The sequence below is a fragment of the Schistocerca gregaria genome, chromosome 7, assembly GCF_023897955.1.
Source record: "Schistocerca gregaria isolate iqSchGreg1 chromosome 7, iqSchGreg1.2, whole genome shotgun sequence".
NCBI classification, from domain to species: Eukaryota; Metazoa; Arthropoda; class Insecta; order Orthoptera; family Acrididae; genus Schistocerca; species Schistocerca gregaria.
In genome coordinates, this window is record NC_064926.1 from 84,209,279 (window position 1) to 84,225,077 (window position 15,799).

The following is a 15,799-nucleotide window of genomic DNA, read 5'->3' on the forward strand; positions in this document are numbered from 1 at the left end:
CTTTTACGAGTTGAGTGCTGGAGTCGACAATCTCTTGCTATTGAGAACCGACGATTTCCGTACGCTTCGGGGCGCTTTATGTGTTGGTCGTTGTACGGCTACAGAACGTTTGCTAGTTTAGGCGCCACAGGGACCCAGACGTAGACTGATGAAGGTGTCGGTTAACACAGTTGTGGAGCTGGTCTTTGTTCGAATTAGTTTTGCACTGCGAACAGTCCTCCGACAAGCGACATTCACAATCGTCTCTTCAAGCTTTGGGAGCCAAAATATTGTACTGTGAACAGTGGTGCGACAAGGGAAAATTCGCGACGGATTGTAGCTCGCTATGAAAGTCACAGCGAAAGTCTGCTTATATTTCGTGTGTGAACAGACGCTCAATAATATACATATGTGTAGCATGAAAAATGATCTGGATTAATTTCATAAGATTATAGGAGTATTTGGATTTATCGAGCTTTGGTAATAAATTGGCAAAATCTAACACTGATTTCGTGAAATATTTGGTACTTAATAATAATAAGCAATTATGTGCCGAGACTCATTAACAATGGAAGGATAGCTACTCACTTGTTTCAAATTTTACCAGTTTTGCCAAATACGACCAATTCAATACACATTCCTTAAAATAATGTTTCAACTGTTTGAAATGTTACTCACTTTCATTAGCTCTTTTCATTTACTTCAATATTAAATTGATGCGGCTGTTTTGTCATTATTAAGGAGAATAATGCACCTGCGTTTGTCACCACTAGGCAGTGAACGAGTGTATTCGCCATACATTATCCCCCTGCCACAAGTTCAGCAGACACACGCAAGCGACTGAAAATAAATTAAATAGCATCTGTCATGTCACTTAGTAGCAGAAAATAACTTAAGACAAATTATTCTTTTCATTTCGTTTTCTACTAACATAAACATACAAAAAGAATCTTAAACAAAACGATAATGTAGGAGATAAATTGCATTGTGCATTTCAATAGACGTCATTGCGCTGTTATGCAATCATATTCTGACTAAATCAACAAAAGCCGGTGTTGTTGCTCAAATAAACACAAACAGAAAATATTGTACCTCAAAATTAAGGAAAACAACGATTGTGTGCCACGCTAACGTAAGCGATGGCAGTGAAATAATGTTCTGCGACAGTTGTCCATATGTGATCGACGCAGAACTACAGACGAATATCCTTAACATCGGTTTGCTGCAGAATTTTTAAACATATTGTAGTTATAACATAATAAATTTCCTTGACTCGGGAAACTTTTTGTCCACAGATCAATACGGTTTTTAGAAAGACCGCCCTTTTCTGACATGATATCCTGCAAATCATGGATGAAGGGCAACAAGCCGATTCCATGTTCCTCTGTTTCCAAGAAGCGTTTGACACCTTGCTCCACTGCAGAGTATTAACGAAAGTACGATCCTACAGAGTAGTTTCAGATGTATGTGATTAGCTCGAAGTAATAGAACCCAGTACGTTATCCCTGAGAGTAACTGTTAATCACAAAAAAGGGAATAGTCAGGCGTGCCCAGGAAAGTACGATAAAACCGCTATTATTTTCCATATACATAAATGTTGTGACGAACAGAATGAGCAGCTGTCTGCGGATGGTTTCTCACGATACTGTGGTGTACACGGAGCTGTCGTCGATCGCTGACTGTAGGAGCATACAAGACGACTTAGATAAAGTACTTCGAGTGACGAATGGCAGCTACCTCTGAATGGAGAGAAAGGCAGATGCTTAGGAAAACCAACACCTTAATGTCCGAGCAGAAAATTACTAGTGTGCTTCTTGACGCAGTCATATTGATTAAATATCTACACATAACGCTGCAAAGCAATATAAAATGGAATCAGCGCGTAAGGATTATATTTTAGCAGGGAAGGCTTACGGTTGACTTTGGTTTATTGGTAGAATTTTAAAAAAGTGTGGTTCATCTGTGTGGGAGACAGTGTGTAGAACACCAGTGCGACACGTTCTCGAATTCTGGTCGTGTGGTCGAGATCACGAACAGCTCGTGTTAAAGGAAGACGTCGAAGCAATTCAGAAGTGGGCCGCTATATTTGTTACCAGCAGGATCCATCAACTGGAATTTATTACGGAGATCCTTCGGAAACTCATATGGGAGTTCTTGGAAGGAAACACTGCTAAGAAAAATTTAGAGAACTGTCATTTGAAGCTGAATTTAGAACTTTTCTACTGGCGCTAACATACATTTCGCATAAGGACCACGAACATAGAGATATTAGGGCTTGTACGGAGGCATGCAGACATTGGTTTCTCGCTCTGTTATTTGCGAATGAAACAGGACAGGAAGCGACTTGCAGTGGCACAGGCTACCATCCACAATACATCTTACGATGACTTGTGGAGTATGTAAATGGAGAAGTAGACGTAGATGTACACGTAGGCGATGTTGAGACTTGACAGATAAGCAGATACTTTACAGAAGTAGTCTGCAGTGATTTCCGCTGGTTATTCTCGTATAACTTGAATCGTTCCACATTCACGTTCGGTAAAGTCACATCACCACAGCGTCACACAGGCGAAAAAAATTATAACAACTTGAAAATAAATAATAGTTTCATAAGTAATCGTGCGATTAAAATACGCATCAAACACGAGAAACAGCTGCAATTACCAAGGCGTCCTAAACTAAACCAGTCAGTACATCAGCATTGTCGCCTTACTATTTTATCGGAATTTTTGTACATTTGAGAGCTGTTGCAAAGGTGGAAGACCTTGACAGATTTAAAACATCCTTTTGTCTAACGCTTCATAGGTTAGAGTAATTACACTAACACTGTGATAAGTTAAATAATATAGACAGGTACGTTAGTAAACATTTGATTGTTTGCAAATTTCCTCAGTGTTATAGCGCACCCTCGACTAAAGTACATGAGTCGACCTCATTTTTCTACCTTTTGTTTATCTTCCCAATTAGCATCTTTTCCAACAGCATTAGGATTTGAAAAGCAGAATTTGAAAGTTTTCGACACACACTAATGTATACGTTTCGATGTTATGTCATAGCATGAACAAATGAAGTAACTTACAGCGCTTCACCCGGCTGTCAATAACTTTACTAGCAGAAAAAAAGTTCTCATTAGTCATTTCCTCCTTTTGGAGAGATTACGTTGTCGCAGCGGATTACGATGATGTTGGAAGGTGTTCAGGCGCGGATTACTAGACACGGATGTGAAAAGGGCGATAGATAGGAAAAATTTAACTTTGTCCTGGGATGAGGATTCTGTGGCTACTGTCAGTCCTGGTCCTTCAATATTTCGAAACGCAGAAAACAGTTATGCACGTTTCCTGTGCTTCCTTTCCTGGAGCTAAAACGATGAGGATAAGGTCTTTCGGCGAGAATGTAACCGAAAATTTCAGATATGGTCTCCAAACGACGAAAGCTTTCTCCCGTTGCAAGGGTGCGCGGCGTTCAAGATGTATTTTATAGATTAGATTGAGATTTTCGTTCCATAGATCTGTGCTGAGGAGATCCTCGTGGATGTGGAACTTGCCATTTTTTTAAAGCCGAAACAACAATACTAATAGTATGAGTATATACAATACATCATTTTTTTAAAGCTGAAATAACAATACCAATAGTATGAGTATATACAATACATCATTTGTTTCTATTAAAAATTCGTGAATGGAGTAGAAGTTGGCAACTAGTAAGGGTTTCAGGCTCCTTTTAAACTGATCTTCATTTGTAACTAAACTTTTTATGTTTGCTGGCAAATTATTGAAGATGCGTGTTCCTGAGTAGTGGACTCCTTTTTGAACTAAAGTAAGTGCATTTAAGTCCTTGTGCGGATCACATTTGTTTCTAGTATTGAATGTATGAACTGAGCTGTTTGTTTGAAAAAGAGATATATTATTTAGGACAAATTTCATTAAGGCGTAAATATGCTGAGAGGCAGTAGTTAGTATACCCAGTTCTTTGAAAAGGTTTCTACAGAACGTCCGTGAATTTACTCCACAAATAATACGTATTACAAGCTTTTGGACTCTGAAATCTTTTGTTTGACTTGAAGAGTTAACCCAAAATTTTATACCATATGACATTATGAAATGAAAGTAGGCAAAATATGCAAGCTTTTTCATTTTTATGTCGCCTATGTCTGCTATTCTTCATACTTCATGCATATGCTGGGTGGAAACTTCTCACAGGTTCTGAATTGCATATAGTGGGTGTTTTCGAAGTTTAATGTCAGTGAGTTGGCTTTAAACCGTTTATTAATATCTATGACAATATCATTAGCAAATCTTTATACAACTACACTCGACCTACTAATTATTGCAATACTTGTGTCATCTGCAAAAAAACGACCTCTGCTTCTGGCAGTGTAACTGATGAGAGATCATTAATGTACACAAGAAAAAGCAATGGCCCTAAGATGGATCCTTGTGGGACACCACATGTAATTTCTTCCCATTCTGATCATGACTTAATTCACCAGTCCCGTGCACTGATACCCTTTGTTCCCTGTTAGTGAAGTATGACTTGAACCATTTTGCAGCACTGCCCGTGACACGTTAGAATTCTAGTTTATTTTAAAGGATGCTGTGGTTAACACAATCAAATGCCTTTGACAAATCACAGAGCTGCTGCTTATAATTTGTTATTTAGTGAATTAAGTATATTTTCATTGTAGTTGTAAATAGCCTTCTCGATATCAGAACCCTTCTGAAATCCAAACTTGATAATACGTTATTTGTGGTCAGATGGTTGCGAAGCTGCCTGTACATTACTTTGTGTAAAATATTTGAGAATGCTGGCAAAAGTGAAATCGGTCTGTAGTTTGATGGTATCTCTTTATACCTTTCTTGAATAGAGGCTTAACATCTGTATGTTTTAGCCAGTCAGGAAATGTCCCAGTTATAACTGGGTACACAAGTAACTTAGAATTGTACTAAACTCACAAGAACATGCCTTAAATAACTTTGTTGATATTTCATCGTAGCCACTAGAATGCTTTGTTTTTAAAGATTTTACTATCGAAGTTATTTCTTTTGGTGAAGTGAGTGACATATTCATGTACCTGAAGCTATTTTTAAAGGCTAGTTTCAGATATTCAGGGGCATTATTTACTGATCTTGACAATCCCATTCTATCAGTAACGGATATAAAGGTCTTGTTAAATAGATTTGCCACACTATTCCCATTGGTTACTAATATCTCATCTACCCTTAAGGCTATTTGCTCCTGTTCCTTTCTGGTTCTACCAGTCCCCTCTTTCACTATATCCCATATTGTTGATATTTTGATTCCTGCATTGCTATCTTCTTCTCATTGTGCATTTGTTTAGATGTCTGAATTACTTTCTTTAATACTTTACAGTATTCCTAAATCATCAGCATTGGAACTATTCTTGGTTGACAGATGAATTTTCCTTTTTGTCTTACAGGAAATCTTTATTCCTTGTGTAATCAGTGGTTTTATTATAGACTTCTGTTCAATTTGAGTAACTTTTACAGAAAATCTGTTTTCAAACATGGTACTGACATTGTTCATGAAGGTTTTTTATTTTTCATTCATTTCATGAACACTATAAACATATTTCCAGTTTATATGTTTCAGCAGTTTTCTAAAACACTCAATTTTTGGTTGATTGATGTACTCAAATTTAGCAGTCTTAGAAATCTGCTTAAGACTTTACATCTAAAACAAGGAGCTGCATGTCATACTCTGATAGTCCATTTATTACAGGTTTTATGATATGATTTTTTATATAAAAAATGTTATCAATGGCTGTCCTTGAGGATTTAGTGATCCTAGTTGGAAAGTTTACACTGTGAGTTAGATTGAAAGATAACATTACTAACTGCAGTAAATGTTTACTGGAAGATTGCATTAGAATAACTGTATTAAAGTCACCAGCAATCAAAATTTCTTTGTTTCTTCCTGTTAAATAACCCAGCTGAGCTTCTAGATGATTTATAAATAGATTATAATTTCCTGTGGGTGCTTAGTAAGTAGTTATTATTATATAGGATCTGTTATTGAACTCTACTTCTGTTGCACATGCTTCTAGATGTTGCTCTTAACAGAATTTATTAATGTCAATCTTCTTGAATTTATGGCCGTTTTTAATAAATGTGGCAACTCCTCCTCCATCCATATCTGCTCTGCAGAAGTAGGGAGCTAGCTTAAATCCTGAAATGTCTAACATATCTATTCCAGTGTTTACTTAATGTTCAGAGAGGCAGATTATGTCAATTTGGTTTGATGAATTCGTTTCATGAATACAAATGAGTAGTTCATCAACTTTATTTCTGAATTCTGGAATGTTCTGGTGTAATAAAGATAACTAATACTGCGTACTAATGGGATTATAACGACTTTGGTGAAGATGAACTGGCGGTTTCTGATTACTTTCTGTTAAACACTGTTTTAATGAAGGTTGTATGCGAAAGTCTGACCATCTGTTTTCTCAAACTGATTGTGTTTGCCAATCTCTCTTACAACTCGTTTTCTTTACCCTTCCCTATCCTAAAAAAGGCATCCCTCTGACACGTATGACCACTGGTATTTTACCACTTGTGACAGAGTCCAACCTTAAGTTTTCTCCAATCGACCCAGACAGTTTTCCCTTCTCTTTCCCACTGAGGTGAAGGCTATATCCATCCACAGGAATCAAGGTCTATATCCGTCCTAAGCAGCCACTCCAACTACAAGTTCACCCTCCCGACTGAAGAGTTCAAATGAGGCCGATCATGGCGTCTCAACACAGACATAAATCCCATATTGTGCAACGAACTCGTAAAACCGTTGACAAAATGAGCTTGGAAGTATTGCCTCATCCTCTTACAGTCCTGATATAACACTTGGTGATTTCCATTTGATTGGTGCACTGAAGGAGGTATTATGTGTGAAAATGTTCCAGGACAATGAGGACATGAAAAAGTTTGTGGGAAATTGGTTCAGATATCAAGATATACGGTTCTTTGCAGTCGGAAAACAGCTTGTAGCCAGTTGGAACAAGTGCACAAATGGTCAAGGGGATTATATCAAATAGTAGAAATAGTATTGTTTTGTAAAGATAAATGCTTTTTTCTTCAGACCAGTTTGTCTCTTTAATTATTGAATGACACTTCTATGTATTGGGAGCACAACAACAATATTATGTAGAAGAATGGCATATCATCGAAATGATACTAGAAAATCAAATAAAAAATAGTTTCCAAATATTTGAGAAATATAGGGAGTGAAAATATTAGAACTTAATCCGTATGCTTCGTTGCTGATGCTATCTCACCAGGTCATTCTCTATGGAATATTTAGAGTCTCTGTCAATGCTATTTCCCGGACCACCTACTATAACAACGGCATCCTCCTTTGTGAAATCCTTGCATAAATAACCTACATCCTCTCTTACCTGGCCCAGATCTGCACTAGGCTTGAAAAAGTTTGTGACGTGGTACTCTGGACCTAGATTTTCCTGCAGTAGTTGGCCAACACCTCTACCATGGTAACTACCTAAAAACAGAACTTGATTTCTCTTTACAAATTTCCCTATCTTTTTTAAGTCCTTGAAAGCTTGTTGTGCCCTTTCTACAGCTTCAGCTACATGAGGCTCATTCGATTCTGACTGAGGTAACAGGTCAAATCTATTTTCAAGATTTATGACAAAGTTGTCTGATCTCTCCTTTGCCTGTTCCCCCTGTTAACTGTTGCCACATCCCACCTCTGTTCACCCTTCTCCCTAGTTAACCTGTCAAGATCCTCCCTTGCCTTGTGTAAGTCAGCTTGAAGAGCTGCAATTTTCCCTTCCTGTTCCAGTATTTTCCTATTACTCCAGATCTTACAATACCACTGGTGAACCTTATTAATGTCCCCATTTCCCACGCCACTACATTCGCCCCAATGACAGAAACTATAGCACCCATCACACCACATCCCGGAACTAAAGATCCTACGGCATGTCACACACTCCTCACTCATGGTGAAAACATGTTATGTTGGAAAGGAGTCGTTTTCAAATAAAACCGTTTGTTCCGCATGACTGCGAAAAAGGATTTGTATTGGAGTCCTTAATATACACGGGTACAATGACACAGTAGCTATTGAAGGTTCCTTATAATAACTGGACCCATGGTTACAAAACATCTGGAATATTATTGGGAAAGAGGACGCTGACCGTACTTTGACGGGTGGTATACGAATCCAAATTTGTTACAGTATTTGCATTAGGTAGAAGTAATGAAGTAGGTACAGTTCGCGTGACTGGAAAAATAATCCAAAATCTCGGGCTGAAGTTGCTGAAAGTACGACTGGAAACTTGATGAGCGTAATAATGGCTCTGAAGTAGCGCTGTGAAAGAGTGGTACATGTGTTGTCTACACGCCGTACAGTTCAAATAGCGCCAACAGGCCGACAAAACAGTCTCGAAAAACTGAGAGCGAAATCAGTGTTCAATTACAAAATACTTTCGAAAAAACATGACATGCCATGAAAATTTCTTTTTATACACTATTTAAGCAGTCAAAGTACCTTCCATTAGGAATGTGGGTGCACTCAACGACTGTGACATGACTTTCAAATGGTAGAGCACAGCAATCAGTCGTCCCTGAAAGATGACGACTGACCCCGTGCTCCGTCATTTGTGACTATTTAATTAATTCTGATGTTGTCGACTTACAGACTTGCATCTTCTCTGCCCCGTTAACTGTATCCACCTGCTTCTCCACTTCCCTGCATCCACTTCTTGCTCATCCTTGTAGAATTAAGAAATACCAATAGCTGTACTTAATATATTTTATTCCAATAAGGCGACCAGTTTCGACATGATGTTAGTGTCATATTCAGGCCCCTATGCAAACTGAGTACTAAGATCTTAAAGAATTTATTATGGGCACAATGCTACAGCGCACAAGTAGACCCCTATTGTGGCAGACGAGTCACTAAATTTACGAAGTGGTTGTGTGCTTGCCCACGGTACAAGCTAATGAAATTTTGAAATCCAAATGTTTAAGCAACCCAGTATAGCACTCAAGCACATCAGACGTGCGTGATAACTATTACACTTTCGAACAAACAACGACTAACGTCGTTTAATATTACTTCGGAACATCGTGTCACAGAGATATGAAAAAATTAACAGTATGCAAAGGGCTTGCATATACTCAAGTATGAGAGAAGCTCTTTGTCACTTAAATTCATAGTTGGTACTCTCACTAGAAGCCTGGAGATACTGACAGGTTTCAGATAGATTATAGAATGGTAAGACAGAGATTTAGGATCCAGGTTTTAAATTGTAAGACTTTCCAGGGGCAGATGTGGACTCTGACCACAATCTATTGGTTATGACCTGTAGATTAAAACTGAAGATACTGCAAAGAGGTGAGAATTTAAGCAGATGGGACCTGGATAAACTGAAAGAACCAGAGGTTGTACAGAGTTTCAGGGAGAGCATAAGGGAACAATTGACAGGAATGGGGGAAAGAAATCTAATAGAAGAAGAATGGGTAGCTTTGAAGGATGAAGTAGTGAAGGCAGCAGAGGATCAAGTAGGTAAAAAGACGAGGGCTAGTAGAAATCCTTGGGTAACAGAAGAATTATTGAATTTAATTGATGAAAGGAGAAAATACAAAATTGCAGATGAAGCAGGCGAAAAGGAATACAAAAGTCTCAAAAATGAGATCAACAGGAAGTGCAAAATGGCTAAGCAGGGATGGCTAGAGGACAAATGCAAGGATGTAGAGGCCTATCTCACTAGGGGTAAGATAGATACTGTCTACAGGAAAATTAAAGAGACCTTTGGAGAAAGGAGAACCACTTGCATGAACATCAAGAGCTCAGATGGAAACCTAGTTCTGAGTAAAGAAGGGAAAGCAGAAATGGGGAAGGAGTATACAGAGGGTCTATACAAGGGCGATGTACTTCAGGACAATATTATGGAAATGGAAGAGGATGTAGATGAAGATGCGTGAAGAGTTTGACAGAGTATTGAAAGACCTAAGTCGAAACAAGGCCCCCGGAATAGACAACATTCCATTGGAACTACTGACAGCCTTAGGAGAGCCAGTACTGGGAAATCTCTACCATCTGGTGAGCAAGATGTATGAAACAGGCGAAATACCCTCAGACTTGAAGAAGAATATAATAATTCCAATCCCAAAGAAAGCATGTGTTGACAGATGTGAAAATTACCGAACTGTCAGTTTAATAAGTCACAGCTGCAAAAGACTAACGCGAATTATTTATAGACAAATGGAAAAACTGGTAGAAGCCGACCTCGGCGAACATCACTTTGGATTCCGCAGAAATATTGGAACACGTGAGGCAATACTGACCTTACGAAGTATCTTAGAAAATAGATTAAGGAAAGGCAAACCTACATTTATAGCATTTGTAGTCTTAGAGAAAGCTTTTGACAATGTTGACTGCAATACTCTCTTTCAAATTCTGAAGGTGGCAGGGGTAAAATACAGGAAGCGAAAGGCTATTTACAATTTGTACAGAAACCAGATGGCAGTTATAAGAGTCGAGGAACATGAAAGTGAAGCAGTGGTTGGTAAGGGAGTGAGATAGGGTTGTAGTCTCTCCCCGATGTTATTCAATCTGTATATTGAACAAGCAGTGAAGAAAACAAAAGAAAAATTCGGAGTAGGTATTAAAATCCATGGAGAAGAAATAAAAGCTTTGAGGTTCGCCGATGACATTGTAATTCTGTCAGAGACGGCAAAGGACTTGGAAGCGCAGTTGAACGGAATGGACAGTGTCTTGAAAGGAGGATATAAGATGAATATCTACAAAAGCAAAACGAGGATAATGGAATGTAGTCGAATTAAGTCGAGTGATGCTGAGGGAATTAGATTAGGAAATGAGACACTTAAAGGAGTAAAGGGGTTTTGCTATTTGGGGAGCAAAATAACTGACGATGATCGAAGTAAAGAGGATATAAAATGTAGCATGGAGAGCTGCATCAAACCAATCTCAGGACTGACGTCCACAACAACAACAACTCTCACTAGTGAGAGAAACTGTTTGTAAGTCACTCGGATTTACATATACTTAGCACAGAGAAAGATTCCGATCACCTCGTGTCCAACTGAAACAGAGAACAAAGATCCACTGTCTGTACCATTCGTTCACACACAAAAACAACGCGGAAAGGACACGATTTTACGTAACTTCAATGTTATACAGGTTCCCATTAACAGGAATGCAGCTGGAATGCTCCCAGATTACCGCAACCTCAACATTACATAGAATATTTCTGGTCGAGTGCTCCCATATAAAACCCAAGACGAAGGCCTGAATACTGTCTGCTACACCGTGCTGATGATGGTGAAGGATGAGACGAGAATCAACTTTGTATTTCTGTAGTAAGACGAAATAAGCCGAAGGATGCACCCATCGTGCCCTGATTGGTCTACTCCAGTCAAAACGTTTGCGCTTCACATTTTAGGTAAAGATGCGTAGCTCTCGCAAACAGAGAAATCAACAGTTGTACGATGCTACACTGTAGAGCACCCACCTGTAAAAATGAGAACCAAGACCTTTTTTTTATTGAATAACAGATGAGAACCCAGCGTTGCCCAGTTATCTGTTCATGCCTGTTCTATTAGTCTACCTTCACCATCCTCTCTCTCTCTGCCCATCTTCTCCTCGCACCCCTCTACATCATCGCCAGTTGACCATCTCACTGTTCATCCCCCTTTCCTTTCTATTTCCTCCACCCATCTTCTTGTCCATCTGACCCTCTGCCCTCTCATTCCTTCCCCCAGTCTCTTTCCATCTTCTCCTCAGTATATTCTAGGTCTATTCCCCCCACCCCCCACCGCTTCTGTCCATCTCCCCACCCCACCCCTAATTCTGTGTTTATTTCCTCTTTCACGCCTCTCTACCTGTCTCCTCCTTCCCCCTTCCCTCTTCACCTTATCATACCCAGCTAATAGTAAGTTTCTGGTTCTTATTCCCACAGCATTTCTTTCCAGATAGTAAGTAATATGTTTACCAAATTTGGTTGTAATTGAGCAAGGGGTTTAGGAGATGCTCTTTACCCACAGCTTTACCTGCAAACTTAAATGTTTAGACTAGTTCCCCATCTAATTGGGCTCGAATTTCCATCCAAGACCTACTTTAATAAGTAATAAAACTTCGGCACTTTCATGTTGGATTAGGCAACTGAGCTTTTTTGCACACTCCCAAGATGCTATATCTCCTGTTCCCAGTAAACTACGCAAATTTGGAGCGCCCCATAAGATCATGAAAATCAGAAGGAGACGTGATTGTGCAACTCATAAGGTGTAATTAAATGAAAATTACCTGAGGTGGCCCAGTTAAGCACGGAAGTACGGCTAGGACCCCCATACAGACACTTTAATCAAGGGATCCATCAAACTACTAAACATTTAACAATGTGATGCATTGCCAATAGACATAAATAATTATTTAGCCACTCATTCAAAAACACAAAATTTAAGAAAATGAACAAGAGATAACAAATATGAACCATAGCTCTCGCTCGGTTGGGTGTATACACAAAAGAAGTACATAAAACAGTGTCATGAATATGGCCAATGATTTCAGAAAGGATTAGTAACTTAAAAAATGTTCTGGGAAAAAAATGTACGAACACCAATACTCTTCCCTAAGTGCATGGTGGCTGCAATTAGCTGGCTGCGAAATTTAGGTTAGCGAAATGAAACCCTGATGCAAATTAACTGACTTCATACACTCCTATTGTCTGCGGGTACAATGATGGCACAAGCTTGCCACCATTAAGCTGTGGAAATGTAGAAGCTGACCGTAGTTTGTGCTTGAAATTATTTGTTCTGCTCAGTCTCTGTACTCTGCTCGAAGTTGGGGACATTCCTCTCTACGGAGTGTTCCAGATGACATCCTTGAGGCAAGTGTGTTCCGATTTTCGTCTATGAAACATTGCTGGTCCTGCCAGTACATTAATCTTGCAGCAGACCCTATGCATTCTCACCAACGATAATTTAATAAACAGATTTTGTATTGGTTAATCTGTTTCTCCTCTGGTGAACCGAAGAGGGCAGGAAATACCTGTCACTACATGATGGATATTATGTCATGGCTAGTCGAAACACACGCACTTCCACACATGCACAAAGTCACTCCATCAAGCAAAATATTTGCTATGAGCCGAAAAGAGAAACCCTAACTGAAATCTGAACAGACTTTCCAGCAGGCTGCGGCTGGGTTTAATGTCTTCGCTCATTCTTCGTAGCCTCTTTTTTCCTCATGTATTTTACATTATTAACTTAGCTAGAAAGGATCCTTTGTCCGTCTCACACAATTACCGTCTATGGTGAGTCGCCCAGCATCCTCAACGCCTCTGTTGGGCTGTGATGGCTGCACAGAAAATGGCTTTTAGCAGAAAGCAACCAGACAGCTGTTCCTTTCCTCTCAGTGAACTTCCCTTTCGTGAACCAGCTTAAAGACCCAAGGCTGCTTAAATGCTGAACTTCCTTAGCGTACCAAGAGAAATGGATGCATAGAAATAATTAGAAATGCAACCAATAGCACTAACAGATATTACTCGTAGTATTCAGGCAGCATTATTCATTTGACTTTAGATGTTGTTGGTATGTTCCTATTCAGTTATAGTTACTGGACATTTTGGGAATAAATTGCTATGTAACACATGTTACAGTGCGCTGTGCAGTCATGCCTATTGATGGAGATGTACCACATTTAGAAGCAACACTTCACTCATCTCTGTAGTGAGATACGAACTGCTGAAAACACTCATGGATCATGTCGTAAATCTTGGCAAGACTGGTCAATTACCTGCTCCAGTTCTTTGACCATATCTACAGCAGTATTGTACTCTTCCCCTCTGCAGCGATGGCATACAGAAAAATTAATAGGTTTGACCTGAGGTGACCTTGGACACCCTTCTAGACTTATCCGCCTTGGAACCATACTGGCAAGTTAGATGTCGATTTATATCACTAGTGCTAGCTATGTGGCTGGGCCCCATTATGCATGTATCATGTCCCCCAACGTTGTGCAAGGCGAGGTAGGTCAAGGGTGAAAAGAGATGATCTGCTATAGAAATTTGTATGTACTACTTATTTTGAAAGAAGTAACAGTTCATTTACTCGGCCACTAGATATAAATTTATTTCTTGTAGTCTTATCTATAGCGCAAGGAAGGGCAACACATTAGGTAGAGAATTTTTTTTTTTGGGGGGGGGGGGATGTTATAGAACTGCCCTATGTGCGTGGTGAACCAATCTTGTTCTATTGTACACCTGATCACATGGCTTTTCTCTTGCTGGCTTTTTCTTTTTGATTTATATATTTTTGTTTCATTTGTCAGAAGTCCATTGTAAGACTTTTTCTTCACGTGAAAGTAATACTTCAGCTGGGCACCGACTAAGACGTTCATGTACGTACAACTGTAGAAAATCTATACACCATTAGGAAAATGTTACAGTTAGGAAAAAGTTACAGTTACAATAACCTGATATATTATATTTTCACTTGCCTGAAGCATACGAGGGATGCCACGTGCAACATTTTGTGTGGCTGTTTAAGGAAGTATGAGACGTAGCTGCTTAATTGCTCCTGAAGCAGGATCGGAATGATGCAAGATCCGAGCGCTGCGATACAGAGTACAAAAGTCGTCTTGTTTTCGCATTAACCTGCCAGAGAAGGACTTGCCACGAGCTGCTAGGATCTGAGTCACTTCTTCCACGCTTGGTGCTGTTATATAACCAGAAGCCCGTACTTGTGGTATTTCCATTTGGAAAAATTATTAGGTCGTAAACTCTTGATTATACACATGCCATAGTAATAGCTGTCCTACTACTCCTGTTAAACACTGCTATAACCGAGCAGGTATCCTGTGATTGCACAGGAAAGCCGTGTGCTTTTTTCATGAAATCGTACCTTACGTACTCATTACTAAAGCAAGTATTAAAACAAAACACGACACGGGTCGGAGCTCTTCGAAATTCGTGCGTAGTTTTAGGGTTCAGAAGGGTGATCTTGGATATGTTATCAGAAATTTAAACTGGACGGTGGCATGTGTCAGCTACACTCTCAGTTACACTGTTGAGCGAGCAAAGCGGAGCTCGTAGACGTCGGAAAAGACCCGAGCGGCTCCTTAGAGGTACTGTCATCTCTTCTCCTTTTTATTGTTGCAGTAATTCCTGCGCTAACGGCTCCTAACTGTTAGCTTCTCAATCCCAAAAAAATAAATTGCGGAATGCGAATACCACATTTGAGTTGTCCTAACAGTATACGCATGGCACTCTCTTTTAGGATATTCCACCGTCATTCTTCCTACTTCTCGTTCTTCGTCAGTCTTTCGATATCCACCTGGATCTGCTCGTGTTAACAGCTAGTTTCTTCATTTCTGCATAGCCAGCCTCCTGCACTACGTATAACTTGTTTCATAACTACTACTCGCGGTCTTCTTTAGGCTGTCTTCGTTATGTTCCTTGCAGGTTATGACATTTACTGTGTTGTTATTATGTGTCCATTCCACTAGTACTTGTTTCCCTAGATAACATTTCTTCGGCAGCTTTTTTAAAGGACTCTCTGGTTGCCTGTTTTATCCGTGCCCTTTATCTGTAAGAAGCGTCTCCAACAACACACCTTAAATGAATTAAAATGCGGCTTTTCACCACCTCTTCCCTCACCTTATCTGTAAGAAGCGTCTCCAACACCACACCTTAAATGAATTAAAATGCGGCTTTTCACCACATCTTCCCTCACTTCCATATTTATGTTATATAAACAAAGCTTTTCCCTTGATTCATGAATTTTTGCTTCTCTAATTCATTGTTTTATTCCTTCTTCTCTGC